Source organism: Piliocolobus tephrosceles, chromosome 17 (genome assembly GCF_002776525.5).
Source record: "Piliocolobus tephrosceles isolate RC106 chromosome 17, ASM277652v3, whole genome shotgun sequence".
In the NCBI taxonomy this organism is placed as follows: domain Eukaryota; kingdom Metazoa; phylum Chordata; class Mammalia; order Primates; family Cercopithecidae; genus Piliocolobus; species Piliocolobus tephrosceles.
In genome coordinates this window covers 74,187,900-74,215,284 of record NC_045450.1, presented here as the reverse complement: position 1 = coordinate 74,215,284, position 27,385 = coordinate 74,187,900, and the positions used below count along the sequence as shown (strand labels likewise).

Here is a 27,385-nt window from a genome sequence, read left to right as displayed (position 1 = left end):
TGGCTCATGCCTGTAATCCCAACATTTTGGGAGGCCGAGGTGGGTGGATCACCTGAGGTCAGGAGTTGGAGACCAGCCTGGCCAACATAGTGAAACCTCATCTCTACTAAAAATACGAAAATTAGCTGGGTGTGGTGGCAGGCGCCTGTAATCCCAGCTACTTGGGAGGCTGAGGCAGGAGAATTGCTTGAACCTGGGAGGCAGAGCTTGCAGTGAGCCAAGATCGCACCACTGCACTCCAGTCTGGGCGACAGAGTGAGACTCCATCTCAAAAAAAAAAAGGGCTGGGCGCGGTGGCTCACACCTGTAATCCCAGCACTTTGGGAGGCCGAGGCGGGTGGATCACCTCAGGTCAGGAGTTCGAGACCACCCTGACCAACATGGAGAAGCCCCGTCTCTACTAAAAATACAAAATTAGCCGGGTGTGGTGGCACGCGCCTATAGTCGCAGCTACTCGGGGCTGAGGCAGGAGAATGGCTTGAACCCGGGAGGCGGAGGTGGTGAGCTGAGATCACGCCATTGCACTCCAGCCCGGGCAACGAGCGAAACTCTCTCAAAAAAAAAAAAGAAAAAAAATGAACTTTCCATCTTTTTTTTTGAGACGGAGTTTTGCTCGTTGCCCAGGCTGGAGTGCAATGGCGCGATCTCGGCTCACTACCACCTCCGCCTCCCGGGTTCAAGTCATTCTCCTGCCTCAGCCCCGAGCAACTGGGATTATAGGCACGTGCCACCACACCCGGCTAATTTTGTATTTTTAGTAGAGATGGGGTTTCTCCATGTTGGTCAGGCTGGTCTCGAACTCCGGACCTCAGGTGATCCGCCTGCCTCGGCCTCCCAGAGTGCTGGGATTACAGGCGTGAGCCACCACGCCTGGCAGAAAGTCCATTTCTGCTAGCAAGAAACCTGTACAGGAACTTGAGCATGACTAAATAATCATGTATTCCTCAGTGTTTCTTTAGACTGTTGGGTGTGGGACTTTGGACAGGTGTTTAAGGACCTGGAAGGGACAGCCTATGTCCTCTCCACGTGACGGGAATCCCCACAGCCCTGGGGGGTGCATTCCAAGTTCGCCAACGTGGCAACTTAAAACAACAAATACTTATCTCACTCTGTTTCTGAGGGTCAGGAATCTGGGAGTGGCTCGACTGGACCCTTTAGTCTCTTGGACTGGACGAGCTGACAGTCCAGCTGATTGATGGCCAGGGCTGTGGTCGTCTGAAGCTTGACTGGTGCTGGAGGACCTGCGTCGCATCCAGGGTGGAGAACTCACGCAGCTGTTGCCAGGAGGCCTCAGCTCCTCCTCACGTGTGCCCTTCCCCAGAGCCAGTGACCAGAGGGCAGGAGCCACAGCCTTTTCTATCCTCAACTCAGAATTGACCGTCACCTCTGCCAAATTGGTTGCCAAAACCCACCCTTGGACAATGTGGGAGGGACTGGCTGGGGTATGAATTATCAGGTGACGGGGTCATGGAGGGCCAGCTTGGCTGCTGAGCATATTGATGATTGTATTGAGATCTGCTCAGCAAGACGTATCCAGGCAGCTCCTCATGGCTCCTGACCACATGGACCAGGCCCAGGCCCAGCCTTCACAGCCACACTGATCAACTCAGGAACAGAAAGTCAAACCTGTTAAGTCCGTCCTCTCGATTTGTATTTGGAGAAGAGACTTTGCCCAGAGCTAGAAGGCTGAACTGTGAAGACAGCTGTTAGCATCTTTCCACCTGGTGAGGACGCCAGCCATGGCTGAAGAGGACCAGGCCCACAGAGTGGAAAAGAAGGCAGGAGATAAGCGTCCCAGAACCAGGCCTGCGTCCCTAGATCCAGTCCCTTGAAGGGGCATGTTCCCTTTCATTTCCTTGTCATGAGCCAATCCCCTTTTTACTATGTTGCCTGACTAAGTCCATTAGCCACTGGGCTGCTCACACTGGCCGGAGGCCGGGGACCTTCCTGAACATCCCTGGTAAGGGTTCAGAAGCCTCATATGGGTTCAGCTCCTAGGAAAGAAGGATCATCTCTGGGCATCAATTGATAGCCTATTCCGAAAAGTAACTAGTTTGAGGTGTCTCTGGTCCCAGAGAATATTCCTTAGGGGAATGATACGCTATTTGAAGCGAGAAAGGGTTTGCTGGTCTGTGGCTGGTCTCCCAGTTTTATTTTTACTTATTTTTTGAGACAGAGTTTCGCTCTTATTGCCCAGGCTGCAGTGCAATGGTGCATTCTTGGCTCATCACTGCAATCTCCGTCTCTGGGGTTCAAGTGATTCTCCTGCCTAGTCTCCCAAGTAGCTGGGATTACCGGCGCCTGCCACCAAGTCTGGGTAATTTTTATAGTTTTTAGTAGAGATGGGGTTTCAGCATGTTGGCCAGGCTGGTCTCGAACCCTTGACCTCAGGTGATCTGCCTGGTTGGCCTCCCAAAGTGCTGGGATTGTAGATGTGAGCCACTGCACCTGGCCTGGTCTCCCAGTTTTGAATCGAATGTGCCATGAGCCAACAGGATGCTATGTTTGCTTGTCTCTGGGATACAGCCAGTCATCAGATGGTTGTGTCTTCACCGTTTCATTCCCAGCCAGCCACTGTCAGCTGAACTGCTCCCTGATGCCTGCTGGACAGAACCTGGAGTCTCCCTTGAGGATGGTGGTCTCATGCCATCAGGCCTTATCATTAGGTGACAGGTTATCACTGGCTTGTGGCTGTCGTAGGTTCTCAGCACATCAGTGGTGGATCTGCTGCTGGGGAGTTTCCCATGAACCGCATTGGAATTTTGACAGCCACAGCTAACAGGGAAGAGGCTCGGTGACCAGTGACACATCCCAGCCTTTTCTGCCAACACCTAAAAGAAACTCTACTTGGCTGGGTGCGGTGGCTCACGCCTGTAATCCCAGCACTTTGAGAGGCCGAGGGAGGTCGATCACTTGAGGTCAGGAGTTCGACACCAGCCTTGCCAACATGGTAAAACCCCATCACTACTAAAAAAAACAAAAAAAAAAAAAAATAGCCGGGAATGGTGGCACGCACCTGAAATTCCAGCTACTCCGGAGGCTGAGGCAGGAGAATCGCTTGAACGTGGGAGACAGAGATTGCAGTGAACCAAGATTGCACCACTGCACTCCAGCCTGGGCAACAGAGCCAGGATCTGTCGGGGTTTCTGGATGAGAAGTTTTGAGGGGATTGATGAGAAGCCGCCAGTGTGGCTGCAGAGGGTGAAGGGACTGGAGACGAAGGACATTTTCTGTAGGATAACAGGGAGTGGCCTGTAACAGATACTTGCTGAGGGACCACACTACACTAGGCAGTGTCCTAGAAAACAATGCCTGTCCTCAGTGAGCTTCCATTCTATTGAGGGAGAGAACGAAAACAAGCCCAGCAAACAAGGCACATGGTGAGCAAGACAACGAGAGGCCTTGGAGACAGAGTCTGAGGTGCCATAGGCAGGGCAAACTTCATAGAAAAGAGGATTTGACCCAGACATTTTAAAATTTTTTGGAGAGATGTTGCCAAGGCTGGTCTCGAACTCCTGGGCTCGAGCGATCCTCCCACCTCAGCTTCCCAAAGTGCTGGGATCACAGGCGTGAGCCACTGCACCCGGCCAAATGACTAGTTTAGAAAGGGGCTTTAAAGCCTGCCCCGAGATGTGGTGCAGGAGTAAAGGGAAGCGCATCATCCCAGGACAGAAGAGGCTGCCCAGAGAGAGGCCTGGCCAGCCCCGTCGGTGTGACCGGTTGGGAGGGGCGGGTAGCAGGGGAGTGGGCCGTGGCCAGGGAGTGCTGGAGAGTCGGAGGGTGAGTGTTGCTGAGGACTAATGACTGGCTGCTGGGAGGAGAATGGAGTCTAGAGAGGCCAGAGGTGGGAATGTGAGGCCGAGGAGGAGGCTTCTGCAGCAGTGCCAGAAGGGAGGGATCCTGGCAGGACTGAGGCATGGGGCTGGCTCTCCAAGAGGCTCCAGTGAAGCCTGGGGTGTCTTGGTGCCCACTCTGGGCTGCTTTCTCGGATCTGCAGCCCCAGGGAGAGAGAAGCCAGCAGAGGCCAGCATGTGACTGCTGGTGGCCCAGCTGCTGAGGGGGATGAGGGTGAGTCTCCAGACAAGCCTCTGAAATGCCAGGACAGGGCCACAGACTTCAGGCTCAGTGTGGATGTGGAGCAAGAGGAGGGCTTTCTTTTCGCTGTAACTTAAAGGGCTGCTTTGACAAGGAACAGGTGGTCATTTCTATAGAGACTATCCACCCCGGCTGGCCCACTGCAGACCTCCTCACCTGGCAGACCTGTGGACAAACAGAACCACAAGTGAACTCAGGCTGGTGCTGGGATTTTCCTGGGGTGCTCTCAGCAGCCTTCCGGAGACCAGCATGCGTTTCTGGTTTCTGGAACGCTCGGTGAGCTCTGGCTGGGGAGCACAGGGGCTGATCAGGTGAAGTTTGAGATTATCTGGAGATGGAAGGGTACTTTGGCTTTACATACACCTTAAACCAAAGCATGCAGTTTGGGTTTTACCATCCCTGTCCCTTATGTGTATTTTTTTTTTTTTTTTTTGAGACGGAGTCTTGCTGTGTCTCCTGGGCTGGAGTGCAATGGCCTGATCTCAGCTCACTGCAAGCTCCGCCTCCCGGGTTCACGCCATTCTCCTGCCTCAGCCTCGGGAGTAGCTGGGACTACAGGCGCCGCCACCTCGCCCGGCTAGTTTTTTTTTTGTATTTTTAGTAGAGATGGGGTTTCACCGTGTTAGCCAGGATGGTCTCGATCTCCTGACCTCATGATCCGCCCGTCTCGGCCTCCCAAAGTGCTGGGATTACAGGCTTGAGCCACCGCGCCCGGCCCCTTATGTGTATTTTTTTACTTTTTTATTTTGAGACAGAGTCTCGTTCTGTTGCCCAGGCTGGAGTGCAGTGGCGCGATCTCGGCTCACAGCAACCTCCGCCTTGCGGGTTCAAGCGATTCTCCAACCTCAGCCTCCCAAGTAGCTGGGACTACAGGCGCCCGCCACCGCGCCTGGCTAATTTTCTGTATTTTTAGTAGAGATGGGTTTTCACTGTGTTAGTGAGAATGGTCTTGATCTCCTGACCTCATGATCTGCCCACCTTAGCCTCCCAGAGTGCTGGGAGCCACTGCGCCCGGCCTGTCCCTGCTGTTTTATGTTTTACTTAGCTTGACAGTTTACTCTGGCCCTAAGGCAGTCCTATATGAAGTTACAGTTTTGTAAACAGAACAGACAAAAGAGAACGAACTCCATAGACTATATTTGCAACACTACCAGTAAACGGAAGAACCGAAGCACTTGTCCAGGAGGATCTGGGCTAAGACAACACCATTACTTCACAGGGCACAGAGGAGCCAGCCTCCCTGCAGCGTGGAGACGGTGCACGGGACCACTGAGGAATGACTGACAGTAGTTTTAAAACTAAAACTCTGGAACAGCCAGTAGCATTTCTATATTTAACTCAAACAAAATAGATTAATGTTTCTGAAAAAAATTTAAAGTTGGCAGAGTAAAACTGGGTTTCAGTAATAAAATGTATTAATTTATATGACACTGAGCACCTATGCCCTCTCTGTTTCTTTTTCTTTTTTGAGATGGAGTCTCGCTTTGTTGCCCAGGCTGGAGTGCAATGGCACGATCTCGGCTCACTGCAAGCTCCGCCTCCCAGGTTCATGCCATTCTCCTGCCTCAGCCTCCAGAGTAGCTGGCACTACAGGTGCCTGCCACCATGCCCAGTTAATTTTTTGTATTTTTAGTAGAGACGGGGTTTCACCATGTTAGCCAGGATGGTCTCGATCTCCTGACCTCGTGATCTGCCCGCCTCGGCCTCCCAAAGTGCTAGGATAACAGGCGTGAGCCACCGTGCCTGGCCTCTGTGTTGTTTTGTTTTGTTTTTCTAAGACGGAGTCTTGCTCTGTTCCCAGGTTGGAGGACTGTGGCATGATCATGGCTCACTGCAGTGTTGCCCTCCTGGGCTCAAGCAAGCCTCACATCCAGCTGAGTTTTTACTTTTGGTAGCGTTGAGGTCTTGCTATGTTGCCTGGGCACTGGCAGTGTTGCCCTCCTTGCCTCAAACAATCCTGCCACCTCAGCCTCCCAAAGTGATTTCTGCTTCCTAACATATGAAACATTACCTGTTAAATTTCCTGGAAATGTTATTAGTATCATCTTCTGGCTGGGTGCAGTGGCTCATGCCTGTTAACCCAGCAATTTGGGAGGCAAAGGCAGGATTGCTTGAGCCCAGGAGTTCGAGACCAGCCTGGGCAACATGGTGAGACCCTGTCTCTACAAAAGAAAGAAAAAAAAAATAGCTGGGGGTGGTGGCATATAGATCTAGTCCCAGCTATTCCGGAGGCTGAGGTGGGCGGATTGCTTGAGCCTGGGAAGTCAAGGCTGTAGTGAGCCTTGATTTTGCCACTGTACCCCAGCCTAGGTGATAGAAACCCTGTTTCAAAAAACAAAAAAACAATTTTTCCAGACAAAGGTATCTGTGAGTTTTACACATTTTAAAAGGGAACTTGTCATATGAGACTCATGGCTCACGCCTGTAATCCCAGCACTTTGGGAGGCTGAGGCAGGTGGATCACCAAAGGTCAGGAGTTCAAGACCAACCTGGCCAACATGGTGAAATCTCATCTCTACTAAAAATAGGAAAATTAGCCTGGTGTGATGGCACATGCCTGTAATCGCAGCTACTCGGGAGGCTGAGGCAGGAGAATCAGTTGAACACGGGAGGTGGAGGTTGTAGAGAGCCAATATTGTGCCACTGCACTCCAGCCTGGGGCGACAGAGCGAGACTCTGTCTCAATAATAATCACCATAATCATCATCATCCCTTGGAAGCCTTCTCTAGCTGAGACGTCCTCAAGTACTGTTGAGGGTTTGAGGAATGTGTTATTAAACCTTTACTGAATTCAGCACTAGTAAGAAGTTCTGAATTGGCTATCCTGTAGTATAAGCATTGTAGTTATTCCCAGAACTGGCCCAGCCAGGGGATGGCTGTCATGACGGCTTTAACCACATAACTCAGCTGAATTCCCAAGGGCTGATTTCCAGGGATGGACTGAGCCTCCATGACCCATAAATCTTCCGCTGCTTCCCAAATCCAAGGAACAGCTGGAGAGAGTATTGTGTCATGCACTGGATACAACCACACACAGGAGTAGAGACTGGAGTCCTTGCTGGGATAGCATTTGAGATGCGTTCGGTTTCCCCCCTGCTACTGCGGCAGTGCTTAGCACCGTGTCTCCACCCAGCAAGCACTGGAACCTTTGCTGAATGAGTGCACGAGTAATTTTCCCAACTAAGTCCCTGCTTTCTGGAGTCTGCAATTCGTTACATAAAACACATCAGGCAGTATTATGACAGCCTTACTAGGAAAAGTCCTGAGAAGTTTTCTTTTTTTTTTGAGATGGAGTCTCGCTCAGCAGTGGTGCGATCTAGGCTCACTGCAACCACCGTCTCCTGGGTTTCTCCATGTTGACCAGGCTGCTCTTCAACTCCTGACCTCAGATGATCCACCCACCTCGGCCTCTCAAAGTGCTAAGATTACAGGCGTGAGCCACCGCGCCCGGCAACTTTCTCTCTCTTTTTTTTTTTTGTACTCCCAACCTTCCCAGTTGGATTATAAGTATATAATTTGTGATATAATGAGAAAAAAACTATCATATACTTAGACTTTAAAATGACACCAAAACGGATAGGGCTATAATTAGGCAATAAAAAGAAGTAAAAGGTACAGGCTGCACGTGGCAGCTTATGCCTGTGATCTTAATACTTTGGGAGGCTGAGGCGGGAAGGTTGAGTGAGCCCAGGAGTTTTAGAGACAGAGTAAGACCCTGTCTCTAAAAAAGTAAAAATGAAAACTAAGAGAAATAAAAAGTGCAGGCTGTGGGGTGCTCGCCTGTGGTCTTGGCTACTCGGGAGGCTAAGGCAGGAGGCTCCTTCGAGCCTAGGAGTTTAAGACCAGCCTGGGCAACATAGTGAGAACTAATCTCTGGAAAACAAAAAGAGAAGAAAAGCAATAAAAGACATGTAAATTGGAAAGGAAGAATGAAAATTCTCCAGGTAATATGACTTTTTAAAAGTCTAGCTGTTTACTTTTTTTTTTTTCTTTTTGAGACAGAGTCTTGCTCTCTCACCCAGGCTGGAGTGCAGTGGTGAGATTTCGGCTCACTGTAACCTCCGCCTCCCAGGTTCAAGCGATTCTCCTGCCTCAGCTCCCCGAGCAGATGGGATTATAGGCGCCTGCCACCACGCCCGGCTAATTTTTGTATTTTTAGTAGAGACGGTTTTACCATGTTGGCCAGGCTGGTCTAGAACTCCTGACCTCAGGTGATCCACCCGCCTCGGTGTACCAAAATGCTGGGATTACAGGTGTGAGCCGCCCCGCCGGCCTTTATTTTTATTTTTTATTTTTTATTTTTTTGAGATGGAGTCTTGCTCTGTTTCCCGGGCTGGAGTGCAGTGGCCGGATCTCAGCTCACTGCAAGCTCCGCCTCCCGGGTCCATGCCATTCTCCTGCCTCAGCCTCCGGAGTAGCTGGGACTACAGGAGCCCACCACCTCGCCCGGCTAGTTTTTTTGTATTTTTAGTAGAGACGGGGTTTCACCGTGTTAGCCAGGATGGTCTCGATCTCCTGACCTCGTGATCCGCCCGTCTCGGCCTCCCAAAGTGCTGGGATTACAGGCTTGAGCCACCGCGCCCGGCCCCCTATTTTTTTGAGATGGAGTTTTGCTATTGTCGCCCAGACTGGAGTGCAGTGGCGCGATCTCAGCTCACTGCAACCTTCACCTCCTGGGTTCAAACAATTCTCCCACCTCAGCCTCCTGAGTAGCTGGGATTACAGGCATGTGCCACCATGTCCAGCTAATTTTTGTATTTTGAGTAGAGAAAGGGTTTCACCATGTTGGCCAGGCTGGCCTCGAACTCCTGACCTCAGGTCATCTGCCCGCCTCGCCCTCCCAAAGTGCTGGGATTACAGGCATAAGTCACTGCACCCAGTCCGAATATGACTTTTTAAAAGTAGGTTGGCTGCGGTGGCTCATGCTTGTAATCCTAGCACTTTGGGAGGCTGAGGCCAGTAGATCACCTGAGGTCGGGAGTTCGAGGCTAACCTGACTAACATGGAGAAACCCAGTCTCTACTCAAAATACAAAAATTAGCTGGGCATGGTGATGGGCACCTGTAATCCCAGCTACTGAGGCAGCTGAGGCGGGAGAATCACTTGACCCCGGGAGGCAGAGGTTGCGGCAAGCCGAGACCAAGCCACTGCACTCCAGCCTGGGCGACAGAGCGAGACTCTGTCTCAAATTAAAAAAAAAAAAAAGCCCAGGCACGGTGGCTCATGCCTATAATCCCAGCACTTTGGGAGGCTGAGGTGGGCGGATCATGAGGTCAGGAGATCGAGACCATCCTGGCCAACATGGTGAAACCCTGTCTCTACGAAAACACAAAAAATTAGCTGGGCATGGTGGTGCATGCCTGTAGTGCCAGCTACTTGGGAGGCTGAGGCAGGAAAATTGCTTGAACCACTGCACTGCAGCCTGGTGACAGAGCGAGACTCCATCTCAAAAAAAAAAAAAAAAAAAGTCTAGCTTTTTACCTTTTTTCAATACTTTTATATACATTTGAGGTTTACAACATGATGTTATGATGCTGGGCACGGTGACTCACACCTATGAGCCCAGCACTTTGGGAGGCCGAGGTTGGGGGACTGCTTGAGGCCAGGAGTTCGAGAGAAGCCTTACAACATAATGAGACCCCAGTCTCTAAAAAAAAAAATTTTTAATTAGCTAAGTGTAGTGACTCTCACCTGTGGTCCCAGCTACTCAGGAGGCTGAGCTGGGAAGATCCCTTGAGCCCAGGAATTTAAGGTTACAGTGAGTCTTGGTCACAGCCCCTGAGATGTGCTGCACTACATCTCAGGGAATGTGAAACCATCTCAGCAGCCTTCCGGAGACCAGCATGCATTTCTGGTTTCTGGAACGCTCGGTGAGCACTCCAGAATTGGGGGACAGAGCAAGACCCCGTCTCTAAAAAAAAAAAAGACAAACAAAAGAAGATGGTATATTTCATGTTATGTGTATTTTACCACAGTAAAAATTGGGGATAAAATAGAACAGAAAATAGTATTTGGCAATAGACACTGCAATTGATAGGGCTGCTGAAGAAATATGGGATTTAGAGTTTTAAAAATTGGCCAGGTGTGCCTTGGTTAACGCCTATAATCCCAGCATTTTTGGGAGGCAGAGGTGGGTGGATCACCTGAGGTCAGGAGTTGGAAAGCAGCCTGGCCAATATGGTGAAACCCCATCACTGCTCAAAATACAAAAATGAGCCGGGTGTGCTGGCGCATGCCTGTAATCCCAGCTACTTGGGCAGCTGAGGTAGGATTGTTTGAACCCAGCAGGTGGAGGTTGCAGTGAGCCGAGATCATGCCACTGCACTCCAGCCCAGGCCACAGAGCGAGACTCTGTCTCAGAACAAAACAAAACAAAACAAAACAAAACAAAACAAAAAACTGGGGTGTAGCTTTAGTGACACTGAGGTCAGGGGCTCCCAGAATATCTGATATTGTTTCATCCCTCAGCTCCCCCTGCTTTTGAGTTCTGGAAGGTGATACCCCACAGTTATGGTAACTGGGAAACAAGACACATCAAAATGTACTTTGAAATGAGCCTGGGTTCCAAATCCTAATGCTAGGAATGCTGGAAGCTGGGGCTGACCACAGGGCTGAGGCCAGGCCTGCCGGACTCAAACTGAGCTGTCAGTTCTCACCACAGGTCCCGGGGGAGGAGGCAGAGGGGAAAGGCCAGAGGTGGGCCTGCTCCGCCTATTTCTGCCACTTATGGAGAAGAGGGAGCAGAAAGAATGCAGGTGGCTGGGCTGCCTCCCTTCACAGTGACCTCTGGCCCATCTGTAAGGAAGAGGCAGAGGGTCCCACTGTGCATGCAGTTGCTGGTGGGTCCACAGCAGAGAGTGGGGTGTCATGCAGGAGCAGGACTGTGGAGTAGCCTTGCAAGCCTTTCCTTAGGCGCAAAATTAAGTCTGCACATCCCTTCCCAGAAGGGCGGCTGTCCCACATCTGGGAGAGCCTGGCGCTGGGCTCTTCCCCATGGACCACCACGTCTGGGAGAGCATCGTCAGAGGCAGTGCCTGAGTGTTTGGCTACCCAAACTGGGTCTTTCCTGGAGCCACATGTGGCTGATGTTCAATGAACAATTAGCTTCTTTGTTTCAGGGAAGAGAGACACCCGAGAATGTAAGAACCTTTGTCAGGGACTTAGTTGGGTTCACAGCTCAATCCACAGCTCTTAGGTCAGTAAGTGGTAAGTGGCAGGCTCCAAATCAATGTCTGCTGAATGAATTCAAGAGCTCAGGGTGGGGCGGGGTGAGTTATAGTAAACACAGTTGCAGAGCAGCAATGGAGGCATCCCGGAATGGGCACTGTAACGACCGGGCCTTACTGGGGAGGCTGGGATGCTCTGGAGATGGAAGATGACCCCAGGAGTGTTTTTCCTAGATGGCACCCGGACCACCTTGGGTGCACACTTTTTTTTTTTTTTTTTTTGAGACGGAGTTTCGCTCTGTTGCCCAAGCTGGAGTGCAGTGGCATGATCTTGGCTCACTGCAAGCTCCACCTCCTGGGTTCACGCCATTCTCCTGCCTCAGCCTCCCGAGTAGCTGGGGCTACAGGTGCCCGCCACCACGCCCTGCTAATTTTTTTGTATTTTTAGTAGAGACGGGGTTTCACCGTGTTAGCCAGGATGGTCTCGATCTCCTGACCTCGTGATCCGCCCGCCTCAGCCTCCCAAAGTGCTGGGATTACAGGCTTGAGCCACCACGCCTGGCCAGGTGCACCCTTTTTTGTTGAGATCGAGTTTTGCTGTTGTTGCCCAGGCCTCAGCCTCCCAGGTTCACGCGATTCTCCTGCCTCAGCCTCCCGAATAGCTGGGATTACAGGCACCTGCCACCACGCCCAGCTAATTTTTATATTTTTAGTAGAGACAGAGTTTCACCATGTCAGCCAGGCTGGCCTCGAACTGCTGACCTAAGGTCATCCACTCGCCTCGGCTTCCCAAAGTGCTGGGATTACAGGCGTGAGCCACTGTGCCCAGTTGGGTGCACACTTCTCTTTTTTTTTTTTGAGACAGAGTCTCGCTCTGTCGCCCAGGCTGGAGTGCAGTGGCCGGATCTCAGCTCACTGCAAGCTCTGTTAGCCAGGATGGTCTTGATCTCCTGACCTTGTGATCCGCCCGTCTCGGCCTCCCAAAGTGCTGGGATTACAGGCTTGAGCCACCGTGCCCGGCCGGGTGCACACTTCTCAATCTCACTCCAGATCTACTGAATCAGAGTCTCCAGGGTGGGCCCACGGGACCGCCTTAAAGAACACAAGCATCCCAGGCCAACTATTTGAGGATGCCCCATCGGGGCTACAGATCAGGGTTTTGTAGATCTGGGGTTTTCTCTGGCCCACAGAATGTTTTAAAAATTAATTGCCCTTAATGAAATGTCCCATCAAAATGTAATGTCCAGTTTGGAGGCTGTGGCGGTGCTGGCTCTCCACAGCTGTCCCCATGGCCCTTTGGTGGTGTGCTGGCCGCCTGGCCCTCCCCGGCCTCTCTGCATCCTCCCGTTGCTGTTTCTACTCAAACTACTATGACAGCTTCCCACCTGGCCTTTTTCCCTTCACGCTGTTTCCAGGGTGACGTTGTAAAATAGGAATCTGATCTTTAGGCCTCGCGTTGGAAACCTTCACTGGTGCCCTGCTGCTATTAGGCCAGGGGCACGGCTGCACCCCAGTGGCCTCCCTGCTCCTACTTCCGTCTGGCTGTGGCTCTGGTTTCTGGTGCTGCTCCCCTCGTGCCCTGTACTCATCACCCACGCAGGAGGCCCAAAGAACATCTCAGACTTGAAGTGCACAAAACTCAACTCTTTTTTCACCCAAACCGCCCCTTCCTTAAAGCTGTCTTCCAGGCAATGCTAACCTCACCCTGAACCCTTCTTTGACAGCCCATAAAACCTTACCGCCTGTCTTCAGTCCAACCGTGGCTCTCTACTCCATCCGCACCGCTGTTCCTGTGCGTTCATCATCTCAGAGCCAACCTTTCATGCAAGTCTGACCATCCTCTACCTTCCCACAACCCACCTCGGTCTCCCAAAGTCCTGGGATTACAGGCGTGAGCTACCGCACCCCACCTGAAAGATTTTCCTTTTTTTTTTTGAGATGAGGTCTCATTCTGTCGCCCAGGCTTGGAGTGCAGTGGCACAATCTCGGCTCACTGCAACCTCCGCCTCCTGAGTTCAAGAGATTCTCCTGCCTCAGCCTCCCGAGCAGCTGGGACTACAGGCGTGCGCCACCACGCCCAGCTAATTTTGCATTTTTTTAGTAGAGACGGGGCTTCACCATATTGGCCAGACTGGTCTCGAACTCCTGACCTCATGATTTGCCTGCCTTGGCCTCCCAAAGTGCTGGGATTACAGGCATGAGCCACCACCCGGCCAAGATTTTCTAATTAATGCATTTCCTGGCTTCTTTCCCTTTACTCTGCATTTCTTTTCTCTATCATATAGGTTCTACTTCTGTTGAAATTCAGTTTGCTTTTACCTTAGTGTATTTTCAGATTCTGTTTCCGAGGCCAACTGCCTGCTTAGTCATATTAATATTTTGTACTTTAAATTCGCTTGATAGCTGAGCATGGTGGTGCATGCCTGTAATCTCAGCTCCTCAGGTGGGAGGACCACTTGAGCCCAGGAGTTTGAAGCTGGACTGCGCTGAGGGCACCTGTGAGCGCCACTGCCCCTCAGCCTAGGGGAAACATTCCTGAGTGCGAGCTTGACTGCTTAGGTTGACGTTTTTCAAATTTTCCCAATGATGAGTATTGTAAGGGCCCAAAATAAAAAAATACCAATGCCTAGTCCCCTGTCATCTAGAATAGTTCAATAGGTGATGATGGGGTCCAGGACTCTGAATTTCGTCCATTTTAGCAGATACTTCTTCCAGTGAGGCAAATATGGAAACCCTTGGATCACCTTTTCACGAACGCAGATCAGCCCATACATGGGCTGTTTTTATCAGGCGCTCACCCCTCATCCAATGACGTGACTAGTTGTGGGTGGAGCCGGAAATCTGGCTGCCTAGAGAAGGCTGAAGGTCCAGTTACAGCATAACTAATGTTTCCACAGAGCTCCTATACGTGCCAAGCACCGTGGAACACACAGCCCCTTCATTTAATCTTCCCTATGGGCCTATGAAATAGGTGCTCCTGGCTGGTACCGTGGCTCATGCCTCTAATCCCAGCACTTTGGGAAGCCGAGGAGGGAGGATCGCTTGAGTCCAGGATTTCAAGACCAGCCTGGGCAACACAGAGAGATCCTGTCTCTACGAAACCTTAAAAAATTAGGCGGGCGTGGTGATGCCTGGCTGTGGTCCCAGCTACTTAGTAGGCTGAGGTGGGAGGATCCTCTGAGCCCGGGAAGCGGAGGCTGCAGTTAGTTAGCACTGCACTCCAGCATAGGCGACAGAGTGAGACCTTGACTCAAAAAAAAGAAAAAGGTGCTACTTGTAGTTCCCATTTTACCCATCAAGAAACTGAAGATCTGAGAGACAGAGCCTACCGGGTGACCGCTAGTCACTGGTAAGGCTGGGATTTGAATAGGGGCGGTTTAACAACTGATCTCTCCACCATACTGCGTGTTGCCCAAGTAAAAAGGCCGTCCTCACGTCCTATCTACTCTGGACTTTGCAATTCCGTTATTTCGTAAATTGAGGCTTGTAAATAGCTTGCTAACCAGTTGTCTTAGTCCCCAGTAACATGCAGAATTGAAAAAGAAACTGAAAGGAGCACCGATTTTGTTCACCTTACTTTTTTGGTTGGGTTCTGAAGGAAAATACAGGTGCACTTAGAACAGGATCCACACTTACCAGAAGCTTAATTTTAGCTGCAAAGGAAACCAGTTCTCATCTACCTTTTTCGCGTGTTGGAGAATTAACTAGCAAGGCAGGGGCTGCGGCGCGCCCGAGGGCCGTTCTCTTCAAAGGCAGCGCAAGAGTCACCGCGGGGGAGCACCGAGCGGCCGCCCGGATGTCCCGGTCCCCTCCCCTGGCCGCCGCCCAGGGCTCTTCATGCCCCGTGACGCCCGCCAGGACAGCGCGGCCGAAGGCCGGGCCTTCCGGGGGCCGAGCCGGACGTGGCTCGAGATGCCCGGAGGCAGGCAAAAGACCACGGGTCCTCGACACGCAACCGCCGCTCCGGCCTTTGGAGGCGGACGTTTTGTCTCGCAGCAGTTCAATACCAGATTTTGTTCCCAGACCACATCCCTGTTGCTTCCGGCACTTGGAAAAACCAATCGTCAGGCCCGAGAGTGCAAGACCCACCCTCCTTTGCGACGGAGGCAGCCAATCCAGTTGCTCGCTACTTCCAGTGTCGAGTGCGCCCTCACGCAGGACCCTGCCCAATCGTTACCGTGACGTCCTCCTAGTCCCGCCTCCGGGCCGCCACAGAGGCTGTCAATCCCGCCTCTCCCCTTCACTCCATTAGCGCACCAACTCCCGATGCTGTGACGTGCGCAGCCTCTGCGGCCGGCCGGGGCGGGCCAATGGCGGTGGCGGATACGGCGGGCCAATGGGCGGGAGCGTCTCATGCGGCCGGCGCCCGCCGCAGCCGCCGCTGGGTCCTGGAGCCAGAGGCCGCCCTGAGACGGTGCGCGATGGACCGAGGGCCTCAGCCGGGGAGGCGCCGCCGCCGAGCCCGCGGCCAGACGCCCCTTCAGTAGCGTCCGCACCGGGAGCCGCGGCGCTCGCCCTAGCCGTGGGCGCGCCCGAGGGGCGGGCTCGCCTCCCGCCGGCCCTCGCAGGTCTGCCGGGCCCGAGCCCGCGCCGCCGCCGCCGCCGCCTTCCCGCTCGGGCCGCGCGGCCCGGGAAACGCGGCCGCGGGCTGCATGGGCAGCGCCCGCGCCCCGCCGCTGAGCCGCCGCGGAGTCGCGCAGCCCTCGGAGCCCGGTGAGAGGCGCCCCTGGCCTGGGGGCGGTGGTCGGGGCGGGCACGGGGCATTTGCGCGGCCTTGCGGCCTGCAGGCCTTCCCCGGTGGCGGAGCTGCGCCGCGGGCCTCGGGGCAGGCCTGGGGGCCGGAGCCGGGTGGGCGGGGGTCTTTCGGGGCTCGGGGCCGTCCTGAGGGACCAATAATGGGTATCGGGGCAGTCCTGCGTGTCCAGGTTCGGGGCGGCGGGGGGTCTTTGGGGGCCGGGGGGGGCCGGGGGGGGCCAAAGGGGGGCTCGGGGGCGGGCCTGGGAGGTCGGGGCGGCCGTGAGAGGGGTCCGGCGGCCCGAGGCGGCCGTGAGGGGCGGACGGGGGCTCCGGGCGGGCCTGGGGGGCCGGGGGCCCGCCGCGGCGGTGAGGGGCCGACTGGGGGCTCCGGGGCGGGCCTGGGAGCCTCGAGGGCACGGGGCGGCCATGAGAGGCGGCCGGGGGGCTCCGGGGCGGGCCTCGGGGGCCCGAGGCGGCGGTGAGAGGCGGACGGGGGGGCTCCGGGGCGGGCCTGGAGGTCTTGGGGACCTGAGGCTGCCGGGAGGGGCTGCCAGGGGGCGCCGAGTGCTGCGGAGCGGAGGCGCCGACCTCTGACCCGCGAGAGGGGCGCCTTCCCGGTGCTGGTCGTAGTTGTTATTCTCAGCGTCCCTATTATTATCGCTGTTTTGAAATGAGAGCAGGCGGTTCTCGGGCTCCGAGCCGGAGGGGGCGGGCGAACTGGGGACCTGGGGGCGTCGGGGTTGCAGGAGGCGCGCGTAGGCCGAGGAGGGGCAGGAATGCGGGCAGCCGTGTGGGGGGTGTTAGGGGGAGGGTAGGCGGGCCGGTGGAGGGGGGTGGCTGGGAGGAAAGCGGTGGCGGTGGCGGCTGCAACAGCAGCCCTTGGCCTCAAGGAACAATGTGAGACGTTGCCTGAAATGTTAATTTCCGTTCCTCATTTCATCATCCCCTGGCAGGGCGGTAGCTGTGTGTGTGGTGTATGTGTGTGTGCGCGCGCGCGTGCTTGTGTGTGTGTGTGTAGGGTTGGCCCTGCCACATTGATTCAGTCCCCTCTCAAAGAGGGATTGTACTGTTAACTCTTGTATTTGTGTCGTTTGGGAAGGTTGGGGGGTGGGGAGTCTTGATGTTTCTCGACGCCTGCTCTTTTCGCGGTGCCCCGTTAAGATTTTCTGCTTCTGTTGTGTTTCTGGAAGGTTAGTCTTGTATACTAGCTTCCAAGAAGTTTTGGAAGAGGCTTGGGAAGATGAAGCTGGTCTCACAGTTCTCTATGCTTTGAAAGTGTTTTCTTTCTAAACAGTTAAGATATAACATGCTTAGGATTCATAGTTTTTGTAGGTTATAAGTAGTTTTGTATCCATTTGCAAGAACAGGGTTTTTTGGTAGAGAAATTAGATTTCAGGCTTTCTTATACGAGGAGAGAGTTTTATGCAGTCATTTGAGCAATATCCTTAACGCTTGAAATGAGAAATAAAAGTGTGCACAGTGGTTGAACTGCCAAACTTAGAGAATCTTTTGATCCTTTTTGGGATGTTGAGACTTACTCAGCCAAACATTTAAGATGATATTACTTGTGGAAAAAGTGCCATCGAAACAGTTACTGTTTTTGTTGTGTGCAGACCTAGTCTATGTCATAACGTGGATAGTTCAAAATCAGAGACCCTGAGACTGTTTTTTTGGTTTTTCTGAGACCTTGATTTCTCTTAGTGAGTATTGGCTGCCCTGGAAGACTTCGAGTTCTGTTAGGGAATGATCACAGAAGTCCTCTGATTTCACTCTGCAACAGTAGTTAAACTAGAAGAAAAAAGGTGGGGGGCGGATATCTTGCTCAGCCTTCATTGTGACCTCGTATAGTTGGCGTGGCCTCCCCCACCCTCCATTCAGCTGTTGTTCTCCTCTTTCTGTAGTTTCTCCCCGAAGAGCAGGATCTCATTTGATAGGCTGGCCATCTGAATGGAATGGGATGGGAGGGAACAAAGACCAAGTTGCTGTGACGTTTTCTCTGTTCTTTGTGATGCCTCTTGAGTTTGTTGAAAAGTTTCCTATAAGATATTGCTAAATTTGACCCAAACTTGAAACTTTCAGCAGTTTTTTCTTCTGTTTTATTTTTACTGTGGTAAAATATACATAACACAATTTACCAGAAGTTCGTTTTTAAAGGTGTCACCTTTAAAACCTGAATTCCTCTTTTGCAGCTCTAATTTGTGTCAGCCTTCTAACTTGCACTGCCACCGTCAGACGCTTTTCTCTCGACTGGCCGTGCTGGTCACCCCATACCAGCAATGCCTTTCATCACACCCACCCAGATGGGCTGCTGCTGCTGCTAAGTGGCCGCCATGTTAGCTGTAATTACAGTGTTGATACCATGACAAGTAGAAGTCCCTATAAATAGAGTTAATGAAACTATGCTGTTTGTATTGGAGAATATTTTTCCAAGAAGTTTTTGTGCCCCTTTTTATTTTATTTTATTTTATTTTATTTTTTTTGGAGTTTCTCTCTGCTGCCCAGGCTAGAGTGCGGTGGCACTATCTTGGCTCATTGCAACCTCCGCCTCCCGGGTTCAAGCAGTTCTCTGCCTCAGCCTCCTGAGTAGCTGGGATTACAGGCGTCCACTGCCACGCCTGGCTAATTTTTGTATTTTTAGTAGGGACGGGGTTTCACCATGTTGGCCAGGCTGGTCTTGAACTCCTGACCTTGTGATCCATCCGCCTTGGCCTTCCAAAGTGCTGTGATTACAGCCGTGAGCCACTGTGCCCAGCCTTTTTTTGTGCCTTTTAAAGTAGATTTGACATGGAAAGGTTATACTTCATCAAATATAAGAGGAGACTTATTTTGCATATGGGCAGTGAGCCCATCATCAATTAAATAACGTAATTAGAGAGTATCAGTAAATGCTGGTTCAGAAAATAATCTGCATTTTGTTGCCAAAATAAGTGTTTTGATGTGTCCATTACCGTGTGTAAGTCTCGTCATCCTCAAATGGTAAGTGTAATGGAGGAGTGTCTCTTCATAGCAAGGTATTTGTAGTTAAGAGGTGAAAATGATGGCGCATTCCTTGCCTGAGGGCATATGCTGTGTCAGTTTATGACTCTGCTGTGTGGTCAGTGCCCTGTGGGAATTCAGTGTGGCTCGTTTGATAAACTTTATAGCAAAATGGAATGCAAAGAATTAAAAGTTATTGTCTTGAAATCTTGAAATATTTTCAATATGTGTTCTCTTAATTTGAATTTTTTTTTCTTTTTTTTTTTTGAGATGGAGTCTTGCTTTGTCGCCCGTCGCCTGGGCTGGAGTGCAGTGGCGTCATCTTGGCTCATTGCAACCTCCACCCCCCGGGTTTAAGCAATTCTTTTGCCTCAACCTCCCAAGTAGCTGGGATTACAGGTGCCTCCCACCACGCATGGCTAATTGTTTTGTATTTTTAGTAGAGACTGGAGTTTCACCATGTTGGTCATGCTGGTTTCAAACTCCTGACCTCAAGTGATCCACCCACCTCAGCCTCCCAAAGTGCTTGCATTAGAGGCGTGAGCCACCATGCCTGGCCTCAAATGTTATTTTTATGATAACAGTGGTGGTTGTGGCCTAACTCTGATTCCATGCCCCATTCTTGACCCCTGCCCCAAGCTTCCGGTCCTTCTGGCTGCATTGGCCTTTCCCTTCCTCAGCTGGTCCATGTGCCATAGTTTGTGGCATGACCTTGACATACCTCTCGCTGCCTCCCATGCATTAGTAAGTCCTTTTTTTTTTTTTTTGAGACGGAGTCTTGCTCTATCTCCGGGGCTGGAGTGCAGTGGCCGGATCTCAGCTCACTGCAAGCTCCGCCTCCCGGGTTCACGCCATTCTCCTGCCTCAGCCTCCCGAGTAGCTGGGACTACAGGCGCCGCCACCTCGCCCGGCTAGTTTTTTGTATTTTTAGTAGAGACGGGGTTTCACCGTGTTAGCCAGGATGGTCTCGGTCTCCTGACCTCGTGATCTGCCCGTCTCGGCCTCCCAAAGTGCTGGGATTACAGGCTTGAGCCACCGCGCCCGGCCTTTTTTTTTTTTTTTTTTTTTTTGAGGCAGGATCTCGCTGTGTTGCTTAGGCTGGAGTGCAGCGGACATTTGCGTGAACACAGCTCCCTTCAGCCTCGACTCCCTGCAGTCTCGACTCCCTGGGCTGAAGCAATCCTCCCACCTCAGACTCCTGAGTAGCTGGGACCACAGGATGTGCTACCATGCCCAGCTAGTTTATTTTTACTTTTTGTGGAAACGGAGTCTTCCTATGTTGCGTAGGCCTCAGCCTTCTGGGCTTACCTCAGCCTTCTGGGCTTACCTCAGCCTCCTGAAGTGTTGGGATCATAGGCATGAGCCACTATGCTCGGTCTCCGTTTGTTTCATTACAAGTTTGCTTTTATAGCTTAGATAAAGGTGGGAGCACAGTTTTCAAAATGGAGACAGAACAAGAGATAAACATAATTAAAGGGAGAGTTGTCTTTGTGGGAAGAAAGTGCTTTCTGTGAAAGTGCATTTCTGTGAAAGCACTTTTAGTAGGACTGCTGTTTTTAGGCCAAAGTAGAAGGCCAGAAGCAGTTTTTATTCGGATTTCCTCATCGTTTCCATCAAGGTTTCAGGTGCTGTAAAGGATGGGTTGACATCAGTCTGGACTGAGTATCGTTTGCTGCTGCTGCTTATGAGAATTAGGTGTTTCATTTGTAGCTTTGAGTACCCTCTGGTCACATGTAACTGAACAGGTGGAGTCATGTGAAAGTTTTAGCATTTTTTTTTTTTTTTTTTTTTTGAGACGGAGTCTCGCTCTGTCCCCAGGGCTGGAGTGCTGTGGCCGGATCTCAGCTCACTGCAAGCTCCGCCTCCCGGGTTCACGCCATTCTCCTGCCTCAGCCTCCCGGGTAGCTGGGACTACAGGCGCCGCCACCTCGCCCGGCTAGTTTTTTATAGTTTTTAGTAGAGACGGGGTTTCACCGTGTTAGCCAGAGTGGTCTCGATCTCCTGACCTCGTGATCCGCCCGTCTCGGCCTCCCAAAGTGTTGGGATTACAGGCTTGAGCCACCGCGCCCGGCCAGTTTTAGCATTTTAATGAAGAAAAAATAATCCCTTTGGAGGGAAATACAACGAAAGGGAAGTGTGCCTTATTGATTTTCCCATATGTTTAGGTTTTCAAAGTTTCATTTTAAATGAAACTGTTAGATAATTGGCAAAAGTTTGCTTTTTAAAGACTATGGATATATTTGGGAGCTTGAGACTTGTTTTAGCTTTTTGGGTTTACAGTAAGAGGCAAGGGTATTTGGTGGAGGGGAACTCGTTGGTTGTGGTTGAAAACATTCAGACACTATTCTAGGTCTAAGAAACCCCACGGTTTAGTTTTGTTTTGTTTTGAGACAGAGTCTCTGTCACCCAGGCAGAGTGCAGTGGTGCGATCTTGGCTCACTGCAACCTGGATTCAAGCGATTCTCCTGCCTCAGCCTCCCTAGTTGCTGAGACTACAGGCACATATCACCAAGCCCAATTAATTTTTGTATTTTTTTTTTTTGTTTAATGGAGACGGGGTTTCGCCATGTTGGTCAGGCTGGTCTCGAACTCCTGACCTCAGGTGATCTACCTGTCTTGACCTTCCAAAGTACTGGGATTACAGGCGTGAGTACTGCGCCCGGCCAGAGACCCCACAGTTCTAAAGCTGGCTCTGTGAAGAAAGGGTTAAGAGGGTTTTCGGTGTGAAAATAAAAGGAAGCTATCCTGTTTGTATGGCTAAGGTTTTTCAGGGTCCTAAAGGACTGAATCCTGTTGACCGAAAACCCAGTCTTCTTGGCTTCCCCACACCCGCTTTCTCTCTTTCTCTTGGAGTTCAAGGTTGAGGCAGGTGTCCAGGAGCTGCTGTCTCAGTTACAGCGTCCTTGTGGCTGGTGGAGGGTGAGACCTGTTTCCAGGCCTGTCCTTCGCATCTGTGCAGTGAATTATTTATTATACTGGAAATCTGTAGGGGCTCTTTTTTCCATTTGTAAAACAACCAGTGTGTACCTGCTCATTATTTGAAAATGTTGGGTTTTTCTCAACAAAACATTTTTGTAACTCATATGAAAATTTCTTCTGTCATAGTAACATTCACAAAACTTTCTCCCTCGTTACTTAACTCTAAGAAATGTGACTTTTAAGAATGGCTGAAATTGAAATGTTATTTGTAAATGCTTAATAACTTTCTGATATCAGAAGTTATTCTTCATGTAAAATTAGCAAATAAACCTCTTTTTGTGGTGCATTGATAGTAAGTTGCCCTTCTTCTCCCTATGGCACTTTTTAGACAGGATGTTAACGTCTTAGGATAAGGAATGCAGTATTTCCAAGTAAAGGGAAGATTGCGTAGGCTGCTTGGTTCCTGAGGTTTTACTAGAGTTAGGATTAGCTTACCGCTGCATTTATATCTGGCACAATCAAAGAAGACTTTGATTTAATTCTGGATGATGATGTAAACTTGAAATCATTATGGCTATACTGTTTAAACGTATCTAAAATAGAGAAGGTAAGAAGCAGTGAAGGACCTTATTTTTCTCTTAAGAAATCAAGCTTTGTTAGTATCCACCATGTTTCTAGATGTGGTTTTACATCTTGCAAAACAGGAAATAAAAGTAGAAAACCAAAAAAACCCCAGAGCACCACTCTTGGAAGAATTAAGTTTTTAAAAATGATTTTGTCTAAGATGTCTGGCTGATTAAAGGGTGTGCAGAGCATAAATAACCTTTGCCTTTTCCGATGGTGACAAAGAAGAAATCCAGCTTTCAGGAGGCCAAAGAGCGCCTTGAGAACTTGCCGTGTTAGTATTCCACCACCCCACAGTTGATTCTGATTTTTGAGAACTTGCCGTGTTAGTATTCCACAACCCCACAGTTGATTCGGATTTCAAGGAATTTTTAGACTTTGTGCATTTTTTCTTCTCTAGAATTGTATGTTTGGCTCCTAATTTATTTAAATTACATACATAGATATTTTTGTTACTTTGAGAATAGTCTATCTGAAATTTGAAGTTCTTTAGAGCTTAATATATTAAATATGCTAACACTCAAAACATTTTCTTTTTCTTTTCTTTTCTTTTCTTTTTTCTTTTCTTTTTGAGACGGAGTTTCCCTCTTGTTACCCAGGCGTGATCTTGACTCACCGCAACCTCCGTCTCCTGGGTTCAGGTGATTCTCCTGCCTCAGCCTCCTGAGTAGCTGGGATTATAGGCATAAGCCATCACTCCCGGCTAATTTTGTATCTTTAGTAGAGACGGGGTTTCTCCGTGGTTGGTCAGGCTGGTCTCGAATGCCCAACCTCAGGTGATCCACCTGCCTCGGCCCCCCGAAGTGCTGGGATTACAGGCGTGGGCCGCTGCGCCTGGCCAAAACATTTTCTCATAGGAATTTTTCCCCTGACACATGAGAAGTGTCTTTGAATTATATCCTGTATCTTTTAGTATGAAACTCAGAACAGTGGTGTGCACTTGCACTTACAGTTTAGGTAATGTTAAGCATATGTAAACTTAATGAGATTTACATTCAGACTTTATTTTTCTTTGGCAAAGTGATTAGATCTGATTCTGCTAAACTTGGGTTCTCATTGGATGACTGGCCTTTAAAAGAAGATGATGTTGAAACTGACTCTTGTCAAAAAGGACATTTAGTAGAAGCTAATGGTACAGTGAAGTTTTAGAGAGTTGAGAAAATCTGTCTTAGAACCTAACCTGTACCTTTTCCTTAATAGCTTTCTTCTAAGCCCGTACATACATTGGTTCAGGGGGTGAGCGAGGGCAGATGGAGGGTGAGGAAGGGAGAAGGACAGCAGCTCTCAGACGTTGGAGAAGTGCCGGGACTTGTGTCAGTGCTGCCTTGGTTGCTTTTCTAGCGCTGCTGTAACTAACCACCGTACCCTTAGATTTATTGTTTTATAGTTCTGTTGATTAGAAACCTAACGTGATCTGCCTGGGCTCCAATCTAGGTAGGTAGGGCTGGTTCCTTCTGGAGGCTCCAGCGGGGAATCTGTGTTCTTGGCTTTTCCGTGTTCCAGAGGCTGCCTGCATTTGGCATTTGGCCTTTGGCCTGCAGTGCTTTCTTCAGTCTTCAAAGCCAGCTTCGTGGCATCTCTCTGGCTCCTCTGCTGCCCACCCCCCTTTTTTGGAGAGAGAGTCTCAGCTCTGTTGCCCAGGCTGGAGTGCAGTAGCACAATCAAGGCTCACTGCAGCCTCGACCTCCTGGGCTCCATCAGTCCTCCCGCCTCAGCCCCCGACAGTGCTGGAGTTGCTGTGCCTGGCCCCTCTTCCACTTTTGGATCCTCGTGTTTACATTGGGCCCACCCGAACACTGCAGGGTCATCTCCCTCTCTGCTGATTAGTAACCTTAATTCTCTTGTCCGTGTAACCTAAGGCATTCACAGGTTCCAGGGATGAGCAAGCTGGAGGTTTTTCCAATAATGTTCTCTTGCTGTCCCCAGATGCCATCCAGGATCCCACACTGCATTTAGTTATCATGTCTCCTTAATCTCGTCTGTAACCGTTTCTCAGTGTTTCCCTGTTTTTCATGACCTTGGCAGTTTTTGTGAGGGCAGTCTGTGTTTTGTTTTGTTTTGTTTTTTTTATGTCTTTGTGACCATTCACACATTTGGCATGTTTGCAAAGCACTGTGTGGCTGACTTGTGGCTCACCTGACTGCTTTTCCAGATGGGGTGCGGTGCGCTGTACTGTGGGAGAACAGCTCTGTGTCTCCATTTAGCTGGAAGGAGCGCCATGTTTTATGGAAGGGGCTTCTAAAACTAGACAAACTCTGCTTTTTCTGACGTTTCAGTGATTTCCTCCACAGATGTTCATTGGTTGTTCACTGTGTGCAGTGCTGTGGCCTCCTGCTCTAAGATCTGGGAGAAAGATGCATTCAGTTGACTAAAGCTTGCATTAAGTATTGGTTCTTATGAAAAGAGAGATAATAGATCGGAGGAGAGAAAGGCTCTGTGACCTGGGAGATTTAACGGAAGAAGTGCTTTTTTTTTTTTTTTAAACTGTAAGTTATGTTTCTGTTTTAAAAAAAGGATCAGTGGAATGTAACTGCAGAAATCAGAGTAAGGGCATCTTAGACTGCGGGAAGGCCGTGGACAAAGGCTGGGAAGGCCGCATGGACCATGAGAATGTCAGCCAGACCTGTCTGAACATGAAGCCCGTCAAAGAAGATGGTAGCAGATGAAACTGGAAGCATGACTAGAGTTGGATTGTACAGAGTTTGCAATGATAGACCTGCATTTCGTCTGCTGACTTTTTTTGAGGCGAAAGATGATGAGTCAGAATCGGCAGGTGGTAGATGGGCTATAGATGAAAGCACTGACTTTGCAGCACCGTGGTGCCTGAACTGTTCTTTGAGATAAAGTTTTGTTGTGTCACTCAGGGTGGACACAGTGGCGTGACCATAGCTCACTGCAGCCTTGAGCTCCTGGGCTCAAGTGATCCTCCTGCCTCAGCTTCGTGAGTGGCTGGAACTACAGGCATGTGCCACTGCACCAGGCTAATTTTTAAAATTCTTTGTGGAAATGGAGTTTCACTGTGTTACTTAGGCTGATCTTGAACTCCTGGCCTCGAGTTGTCCTCCTGTCTCAGCCTCCCAAAGTGCTGGGATTACAGGCACAAGACATCATGTGCAGCGTTAAGAAGATCCTTACAAGAGAACCTGGAGAAACTGGAAACAGGGAGGGGACTCGGAAAGCAGACTGTGTAGGCAAATTGTGAAGACTTAATGGTGTTTGTTAGCAGGTATTCATGAAAAAGACTTGGAAAAAGAGAAGACGAATTGATTCCCAGAGGAGGGAATGGGGCAAACATTAGTTAGGAGAGTAGCTTCGTGAAAGGATAGAGCAAAGGAGACAGAAAAGAAAGCAGGAATGGGGAATGGGGTGGTGGAGCAGAAGCTGGGTGCTGTTTACTTTGTGCCTACTGTATGTCATACTCCATTCCCTGCCCTGGGGACATTTGACAGATGTGGATGTCGCTGGTGTCATTTGCCCAGATTCCAGAGGGAGAAGTGGGCATCTCAGTTGAGGAAAGGAAATGGCTATTTGGGGAAGTCTTGAGGGGCAGAGCCTTGTGTTAGATGGGTACCTGCTGGCTCTGCTTAGCTCAGCAGCTCTGGTATTTGCCCTCAAATATTTTCTCAGGACAGTGTAAAGTGTGGACCAAGATAGTAGTTTTGGGTCCACATAGAAGGGGAGTAGAGATTTTGGAGGTTGAAGCTTGCTGCTAGAAGCAGCACAGAAAGAAGAAGAGGGATTCTGTTTGTGCAAATACACAGTTAGGCTCATCTTGGACTTGTTTTATATCTTCTACTACTTCTACGCACATATTAATAGATACCTAATTAATACTTGGTTGGAAATCTTAAAAGTTAGAATTTTTTTTTTTTTTTTTGAGATGGAGTCTTGCCTCTGTCGCCCAGGCTGGAGTGCTGTGACTTGATCTTGCCTCATTGCAACCTCTGCATCCCGGGTTCACTCGATTCTCCTGCCTCAGCCTCCCAAGTAGCTGGGACTACAGGCGCCCACCACCACGCTTGGCTAATTTTTTGTATTTTTAGTAGGGGCGGGGTTTCACTGTGTTAGTTAGAATGGTCTCGATCTCCTGACCTTGTGATCCACCCGCCTCAGCCTCTCCAAGTGCTGGGATTACAGGCGTGAGCCACCGTGCCCGGCTGCTACTTAATATTTTGTGCAAGAAACATTTAATGTGTTAAACCTGTGCTAGGCTTATGAGCTAATGTGAATGTTGGAGAGCTGCCTCCAGTGAGTAGTATGCAGCCTCCCTCTGGAATGAGCCTCTGTGGTCTGTGTGCGGGGCAGCAGCACTGGGCCCTGTGGTTTGTTGGGTGGCTGTCTCCGGCCGCAGTGGCCTCTGTGGTCTGTGTGCGGGGCAGCAGCACTGGGCCCTCTGGTTTGTTGGGTGGCTGTCTCCGGCCGCAGTGTTTCTGTCAGCGCCCTAAATTACATTTCAGCGTAATTGCAGATGCAGAGATGAATGGGGAGCAGAAGTCGGTGTTCTGGACACGCCTCATTGCCCTGCAGTGTACTCAGGTCCAGGGCTCTTAAAGGGAGTTGCTTCCGGGTAGGGGAGGCCCTGTGTGGCACACTTTCTTTCTTTGTGCTTATTTTTACATAAGTCCTCCAGAGTCTGGCTGAGTCCTTTTCTTAACCAGCCCTTCCCTCACATGAGAACATTTTACTTTTCTTTTTTTTTTGAAGATGGAGTCTGTCTCTGTCGCCCAGGCTGGAGTGCAGTGTCACGATCTCAGTTCACTGCAACCTCCGCCCCCTGGGGTTCAAGTGGTTCTTTTGCCTCAGCCTCTCGAGTCGTCAAGATTATGGGCGCCCGCCACCACACCCGGCTAATTTTTTTTTTTTTTTTT

At 50.5% G+C, this 27,385-nt stretch overlaps 1 protein-coding gene and 1 long non-coding RNA gene across 7 annotated transcripts in view; both read left to right on the top strand.

The window, feature by feature from the left end:
- Positions 1-2,259, top strand: part of LOC111553808 — a 7,309-nt gene extending 5,050 nt beyond the window's left edge. The window contains exon 3 of the long non-coding RNA XR_003306749.2: positions 1,127-2,259. This is a non-coding gene — a long non-coding RNA (uncharacterized LOC111553808). The remainder of the gene's footprint in view (positions 1-1,126) is intronic.
- Positions 2,260-15,607: 13,348 nt separating this feature from the next.
- Positions 15,608-27,385, top strand: part of ANKRD11 (ankyrin repeat domain 11) — a 224,209-nt gene continuing 212,431 nt past the window's right edge. For 4 of the 6 annotated variants that reach the window (XM_023228892.2, XM_023228893.2, XM_023228888.2 and 1 more), the window contains exon 1: positions 15,609-15,974. The gene's annotated coding sequence lies outside the window, so the exon portion shown is untranslated. Of the gene's footprint in view, positions 15,975-27,385 lie in introns of all 6 variants that reach the window. The other 2 variants (XM_023228899.2, XM_023228898.2) reach the window with 1 other exon arrangement.